At 40.5% G+C, this 8039-nt stretch overlaps 3 non-coding genes across 3 annotated transcripts; 2 read left to right on the top strand and 1 right to left on the bottom strand.

Moving 5' to 3' along the window:
* Positions 1 to 4097: 4097 nt before the first annotated feature.
* Trnal-cag (transfer RNA leucine (anticodon CAG)) lies at positions 4098 to 4180 on the bottom strand. The gene has a single exon. It is a non-coding gene; the product is annotated as a tRNA-Leu (tRNA).
* A 561-nt stretch (positions 4181 to 4741) lies between these two features.
* Positions 4742 to 4813, top strand: Trnag-ucc (transfer RNA glycine (anticodon UCC)). Its single transcript has one exon. It is a non-coding gene; the product is annotated as a tRNA-Gly (tRNA).
* Positions 4814 to 5403: 590 nt separating this feature from the next.
* Positions 5404 to 5475, top strand: Trnad-guc (transfer RNA aspartic acid (anticodon GUC)). Its single transcript has one exon. It is a non-coding gene; the product is annotated as a tRNA-Asp (tRNA).
* The last annotated feature ends 2564 nt before the right edge of the window (positions 5476 to 8039 follow it).

Here is an 8039-nt window from a genome sequence, read left to right as displayed (position 1 = left end):
ACAGGCAGAAGTCGTCATTACTAACATTTGTGTGACTCATTAACATTGTTTTCACCTACAGTTTATGTAGTTTATTATCTGCATGTATGGATTTTGTTATGGGAAAAATAGTTGTAGATCTAAATAAACTTTTAAAATTCCTTGGTTTTCTTTCCTACCAATTTTCTACATGATGGAGCTTGGGTTCTGAAGCAGGAGATGTTAGGGCAGGTGCTGAAGGCCAGATGCAAGGAGAATTCACAAGGTTGAGTATGAAACTTCTCTATAAGGGAAAATAGAATAAGGGGAAGAGTGTGAGGCAGAAACATTAAAACAATACTGAAGTTTAAGTGCTGACAGAGAACTGTGTTGTTTAGGAAAAGTAAAGGAGACAGAGTTGAAAAGGCAGAGACTGGATAGAAACTTAAGTACTGGCAAGGTTCTCATATGTGACCCTAAGAATTAAATATAAATTCTATTGGTATAACAGTGGTCCCCTTTATGTTTTGAATATGGCCCTTGCTGCTCTGCCACTGTGACTTGTTTTTAAAATGAACATTTTTCTTTCTCTTCCTCTCTCTCTGTTCCTCCCTAATCTCAGGGGAAACAGGATTACCTTTCTTCCCCATCCTAGGCAGAGTTCTTGAGCATAGACCCACCAAAGAAACAAGTAATTCTGACTTTGGGGATGGCATCAGAAGATTACAGAAATGACTATCTCCCAAATTAACAAGTGTATTAGAATTCCGGACAGAAAACATGTGGAATGTAGCCTTTGAGTCACCTCTTTAAAAGCCCCCTGTTCATGCTGATGGGCAGAATCACAGCCTTTGGGACAGGAGTCCTCTGTGTTTCTCCTTTGCTAGCAAAGCAATACATCTTTTTCCTTTTTCTCAAAATCATATCCGAGTTATTGGCTTGGCATCTAGGATAAGGCCAAGCTTTCAGTAACATTGGGAGCTTAGTTTAGTTTGTCAGTCTATGTAGTAATAGCACTGACAAATAGTTCACATGCTTATTAGACAATTCTAATCATGTCACTTTACCCTTTTTTTTTTTTTTTTTTTTGAAACCCCAAGTCTTGGACTCTGGAGTATATTGTGGAAGGCTGACATAGCATGTGACCAGCATTTGCCTCCCCTTTTGATAGGTGTGGCACTGTCTGTCACCCTGTGATCTGATTGCTTAGGTAACCAAAGATAGTAGCCCCCATCTTTAGGGTTGAGAAAATGCAAATGTGTCTTGTGCATGGGTGTGCCTTTCTACATCCCTATGGGTTGAGCTACACTAACCTGTTCCTTTGTGATATTACCCCTTGCCCTGTTTGGGATACAATGTTCCATGGACATGCCCTTTGTGTGTCCCCTTCCCTTACTCTGCCTTTGGGTGTGGCCTTCCTAGATGTCAGTCAACCTGCTGGCAGCAGACATTATGAAGCTAGACACAGTCCCCTGAAACCTGGCCTCTTGCCTCATTTGAATGGCTTTTCCTCAATAAATGGTGAGCATGAGCAGGCTCACTCTCTTTCTGAGGACCTTTAAGGTCAGAAGAGCCATCACAGCACCCCCAAAGATAAAAGTATTTCTGTCTCTTGTATGGTTATTTTGTGTGGCCCAGTTCCCCTGGAGTGACCCCTGAGTGTTCATTGAATGCAACATGGCAGTATATGTTAGAATAGGTCTGGGGAATGATTGATCTTAGCTATGTGAAAGAAATAAGTATGCTTATTAGACAATTCTAATCAAGTCACTTTACCCATTTTTTTTTTTTTTAAACAAAACCTCAAGTCTTGGACTCTGGAGTATATTGTCGGAGGCCGACAATTAGACAGTTCTAATCACATCACTATCTGGTTTCTACTGATATTAGTGTATTCAAAAGCTCGGTTCTTGTCTCCCATGTCAATCCAATAACGAGGACACAGTTTTGAGTAAAAGGAAAAAGAAGGTTTATTGCTTTGATTGCAAAAGAGAAACACAGGGGACTCCTGTCCCAAAGGCTGTGATTCTGCCCATCAGCATGAACAGGGGGCTTTTAAAGAGGTGACTCAAAGGCTACATTCCACATGTTCTCTGTCTGGAGTTGTAATTCCCTTGTTACTTTGGGTGACAGTCATTTATGAAATCTTCTGTTACCATCCCCAGAGTCTGGATTGCTTCATTCCTATGGTGAGTGTGTACTCAAGGGACAGATAACTCTGCTTAGGATGGGGAAGAAAGGTAATTCTATTTCCCCTGAGATTAGGGAGGAACAGGAAGAGAGGAAGAGAAAGAAACATGTCCATTTAAAAAAATAAGTCACATTGGCAGAGCAGCAAGGACTATTTTCAAAGCATAAAGTGGACTACTGTTACACAATGTGGCATTTAACATCATGTCTCCTAAAGTCCCTATAATCTGTGAGTTTCTCAGTCATCTATTGTTTTTCATGACCTTCCTTAATACTTTTGAAGACTACTAGTTAGGTATTTTGTAGCTTGCCCCTTAATTTGGGTTTGTTTGATATTTTTTCAGATCTGACTGAGGCTTTGGGGGAAGAATATACTACTGAAGTAAAGTGTCCAATCATCACATTGAGACTGCATAGTATCACTGTCACTAGTCACTGGCAATGGTAACCTTGAACACTTGGTTAATGGTAACCTTGAATAGCTTTGTTTAAAAACTGCCTTTTAAAATTTTTGTAAACATGTCTCTTATGCATGCATTATGAGGTTCCTAAAACACACACAGTGCTTAATTTAACTTTGTACCCTCTTTTCAAAGTACAGAGTCTGACACATTGTAAATACTTAAATGACACTAAGTCAAAGATGACCTAGTGAGAAGCAAGGGAAAGGGTATTTCACCTTGAAGATCAACCTGTGGGGGCTGGGGATGTGGCTCAAGTGGTAGCGTGCTCGCCTGGCATGCGTGCACCCGGGATCGATCCTCAGCACCACATACAAACAAAGATGTTGTGTCCGCCGAAAACTAAATAAATAAATATTTTTTTTTAAAAAAGAAACTCTCTTTAAAAAAAAAAAAAAGATCAACCTGTGCAAAGTCATGTAGATTATACCAGTTCTGAAATTTTAATATACATTTGAATCAGCTGAGGGAATCTTACAAAATACAAATTAAGTAGACCTTTTTTTTTTTTTTTCCAAATTAAGTATGTCTGAGGTGAGACCTGAAATCTGCCTTTTTGAAGAGTTCTAGGCTATTTCAATTCTACATCCATTTTACTAGGAAGCAAACTAAGGCTCAGCAGTGTCAAATGCTTTCCCCAAGGTCACAGTCTATTAAAATAACAGTTATGCTTGGCAAACTTCCATTAATCAAGCTAAAGATCCTTATATCTTGGCCCTTATGAACTTCTTACATTCTGCTTCTTTTTCTTAACAGTTCTTTTCTCTTCCTAAAAGGACAGAACTTTTTTTTTTCCATACAGTTTCTCCCAAATCAGAAAGTGGTTTATTTTTGAAATTGTAGAAAAAGGATTTCTTGAAGCAACTAATTCCATGACTTTATTTTTCCTATTACTTCTCCATTTGATCTAGTGATCTCTTTTCCTGGTATGAAATAGGTAACCTATTGAATTAAATTGGTGGGTGTGGGCAAAGTGGAGAAACATAAGAATCTCATGTTCACCAAAGTTTGACACCATTGCCCTAACATTAATAGACTTGAGGTAATTACAATTAATAATTAATTTGCTATAGCAAATGATGGGCTTTTCTTTGTTTAGTCACTTGTTCAGTCAAAAGAGACTGATATAGCTGCCTTCCTCAGGGTGCTTGACATATAGAAAGATCTCAATACATTGTTGTTGGTTGGAGGAAGGGATAAACAGGCACAGGAAAATTGGTGTCTTAAAGTTAAAAAAAAAAAAAAAAGAATATTCTTCCTCATTAGGCAGGTTTAGATCTTAATTGCAACTGCAAATTTAACAGTCTTCTGCATATAATACAGAAAACTAGATTCACCTCTACATTTGCAACAAAGCACAAATAATCTTCATATAGGTAAACATGTAGGATTTTTTTTTTTTTAAGTATATATCAACACTATTTTCTCCAGAAAATAACTGTTAATAATTTGGTAGAGAAAGAAAGTTGCAGAGCCAAAATGCTTTCTTGTCAGAAGTGGGATTCGAACCCACGCCTCCAGGGGAGACTGCGACCTGAACGCAGCGCCTTAGACCGCTCGGCCATCCTGACACACTGCCAAAGTGTTCCTTTATTTCCCTTTAAGTCGATCATTATGGAGCATTATGCAACATCATATTAATGTTTATTTATTGTTTCAAATAAAAATTTGATTCTCCCTGCACCCCTTTCTTTTGCAAAGCAGCAAAAATAAAACTGTTACTAACAGCTCTTTCCGACTTCCTCACCGCCTTAAACCTCGAAGTTCCATTTTCCCTGGCGCTCCTGTCCTCTAGAGAAGCAGAGTCAGGCCAGTCGTGAATCTAGTATCTGTTTCCCCAGCACCCTTCGCCCCAAATGTCTGTTGCCAAATCCGACAGCAGGTGGATCCAGTACCGAGTCTCAGGGAACTGCGAACATCCGGCTGTAAGGCTAACAGGGCTGAGATGAGGCGGGGAAAATAACTGTCGTGGAGCTAAGCCCTGGCTTTCTCATTCAACCTTGGGGTCCGAGGCTCCGGCACTGGGTGGCTTCTGTATTCCCGCCTCAGAGTCAGGGCGCAATTTAAGACCTTTGACAAATTTTAAACCTCTATTTCTCTTATAAACATAATTCCAAAAGCACTTCCGCGAGGCGTTGGTGGTATAGTGGTGAGCATAGCTGCCTTCCAAGCAGTTGACCCGGGTTCGATTCCCGGCCAACGCAAAGTAACTTACTTTTTTGTTTTGGATGCTTGTTGCATTTTATACCTGCTTGACACTAGAAACTGCAGTTCTTGTCTCACTGTCTCTAGTTTTGATACTTCCCAGTACTCAGGAATCTTTGTGATCTTCTGGATTCTGGGATCTCATTCTTGAATCTCACACTCGGAAAGGAATTCCTCTGCAAAGTTCAGACGATAGCCAAAAACACATGAGCAGTGTGAAATTGGCGGGTTCATTTAAGACATCGAATTTTCAAATTTACTTTTAATTTATAAATTAATTGAAAGAATACATTAATAAATGAAGTTCCTAAATAAGTAGAACTTCTTAAACGGATACTCACCACAGCTATTTAAAGTTTAAGTATTTGGCGGGAAACAGGTATATGCCTCTTATTTTTCAATTGTAAATTTTATGGAATGTAAATACCTATAGATTCCCTATGAATGATATATGGTTTTGCCTCTTTTTCTGCACTACATGCATCAGGACGGTGAAAAACTATGCCAGCCACCGGCAACTTTTCGAAGGTTCAGTAATAGTTTAGGACTTTCATAAATAGTGATTTTGAAAGTACAAAAGCAGTAGTCCTCCTCGTTAGTATAGTGGTGAGTATCCCCGCCTGTCACGCGGGAGACCGGGGTTCGATTCCCCGACGGGGAGACTTCAATATGCTTTTTTCATCCCCTGTGTAAGTATCATTCTTAAAATAACTTTAAAATTTAGGTTTCAAAATTATGTTCTCTAGCCAATTCTTGTATTAATCCTAGAAGCGAGTTTCCATACCTGTCATTGGATGAGCCTGTCACTCATTTTTACTGTCTTCCATTCCCAGAACTTTCTGCTGCCCACAGGAAGATCCTCCTGGGGTTCAGGCTGTGCCTTAAGTCTTGGCCTCTGGACTCCCACCTTTCCTCTTGCTATCCCCTGCACCAATAGGAGGAGCTCCTGCGTACGTAGCTCTTGAGCAGTAGCCAGCTCCCCAGTTCTCATATCCGCACTTTTTCCTGTGCCCTACTGCATGAAGGTCTGTAGACTTGTAAAACAACCAAGAAACAAACTACACGTTATAGGGAATAACAAAGATTTCGTGCCCAAATCAAGCAAAGAAAGGAGCAAATCAAGCACGGAAAGACAATAGGGAGACCTGGGTTTTTGTTTTGTTGGTTGCTGCTGTTTTTAATCACTAAGGAAGAGCTTGCATTTGGCAAATAAATCATTTAACTTCTGTGAAATTCTGATTTTTCACCTGTTAAAAGGAGGAGCATTTCAAACTCTACTTTGAGTGCGAGTCTTCCATATCCTTTGTGAAGTACATAGACAATTAGGCCCCAGGGAGGGAACTTCCCTTACAGTTCCCCTACCAGCCGGCCCTCTTGGCCGCCCTCGCGTCCGCCCTAAATTAACCCAGGCACCAAAACTCCTCCTACGACCTAGCCTGGCCAGCTTCAAAAAGCCCGCCAAAAGTTAAGTAACTCCTCCCACGACCTGGCTCTCCAGACCGTCGAGGTGGCCCACCGCCCTTCCCCTGTGCCCCGAAGGTGAAGATGTTCCCCTCTGGTGCTGAATAAAGCATTGCTGGTCCACGAGGTCTCCCTCCATTTTCTTTTTCTTTTTGTATTCTCTTTCATGTGCTTTCACTTTGTAGCTCTTAAGTCCTTTGAAGTAGAACCCTGCAGGAAGAGTGTGATTTTTTAATTGACATATTTTGAATCTCAACTCTCCCACTTAACTAGCCCTTTGACTTCAAGCCAATTGTTCAAACTTTCTGAGCCTGTTTCATCGTTGAATGTATATATTAAAAAGGTATTTATTCTGATAAAGAATAATTAAGAATAATTCTATATTTTATTCCAAATGGTTGTTTTGAGGATGAAAGATAATATGTGTAAAAACATATGGTATATAGTATAGGCTCATTTTTTTAAAAAAAGGTTTCCTGAATAGGTAATACATAGTACTGATACTGCAGGTTATTGGGGGTGGATTCTGCTTCCCCACATGTTGAAGTTTGAACATTAGGGAAGCATATGGAGGCAAGCATATAAAGCAGGGTTTATTTTAAAAGGGGTAACATAGGCTTCTTCCGGGAGGGAGAAGGGGGCCATAGCTGGTGTCCTGGTATCCCAAGAAGCGAGTTGTTCTGCCTTTTTTACTTGTCCTAGGCTTCCTTTGTTCTCCTGCCCTCTTCCCCTTTCTCCTTCCTGAGTACTTGACTGGGCCCTGGACTAGGCCCAGGAATGCTTGGTGGGACAGCCTAAATAAAGGTGGGAAATTGGTGGGCTGAAGGGGGAAGGGCAGGATGGTGCTGCCCAGGTCACATTAATTAACAACTTTATAGCTCCCTGTAGGGAGGGGCAACTCCTGGACCGGTTACCTTAGCAACAGGTTGGAGCAGGGGCAGGTTCTTGATAAGGGAGCAGGAAGGGCTCTGAAGGAATTAACATTTCAGTCCCTCAGGGGACAGTCTCTCCAACTCGCAGAGACTCCCTCAAATTGTCCTGACTTGATCTACCTATCTATACTGCCTGCCTGCCTAATTCTGGCTTCAGTACTTGCAGAAAATATGGGGAATTGGGCGGAGGAGGTAATTCAGTGGTAGAGTGCTTGCCTGACACCATTGAGTCTCTGGGTTCAGCACTCAGCACTGGAAAGAAAAAGAAAAATCACACAGGTATAAAAGAAATGAATTACTAACAAATGAAAGGCACCCACCTCCCAGGGGCACAGCGGCATACACCCATATACAGCTCTGGAGGCTGAGGCAGAAGGATTTCAAAATCAAAGCAAGCTTGAGCAACTTCTCTCAAGTCCTGACTCCAAATAAAAGGGGCTGGGAATGTGGCTCAGTGGTTAGGCACCCTTTGGGTTCAATCCTCTGTACAAAAAAAAAAAAAAAAGATATATATATCTCCATCTATATATCTATCATCAGAAAAACCCCTCTTTATGCTTTGTTTTCATATCTCTTTGATATTTGGGGTCAGGGGTGGTGTGTTTTAAATGCAAAGTTGGAATCATACTATGCATATTGTTTATTTTTTAATAGACTTTATTCTTTCAGAGCAGTTTTAGGTTCATAGTGAACTTTTAAGAATACAGAGATTTCCCAAACACTCCTTATCCTTAATATACATGGTCTCCACCATTATTAATATTCCCCACCAGAGTAGTCATTTGTTACAGTTGATAAATCTACATTGACAGATCATAATTATCCAAAGACC

This window comes from Urocitellus parryii, chromosome 11, assembly GCF_045843805.1.
Source record: "Urocitellus parryii isolate mUroPar1 chromosome 11, mUroPar1.hap1, whole genome shotgun sequence".
In the NCBI taxonomy this organism is placed as follows: Eukaryota; Metazoa; Chordata; class Mammalia; order Rodentia; family Sciuridae; genus Urocitellus; species Urocitellus parryii.
Note: the sequence above shows the minus strand (reverse complement) of the source record. Positions and strands in the feature narration are given on the sequence as shown.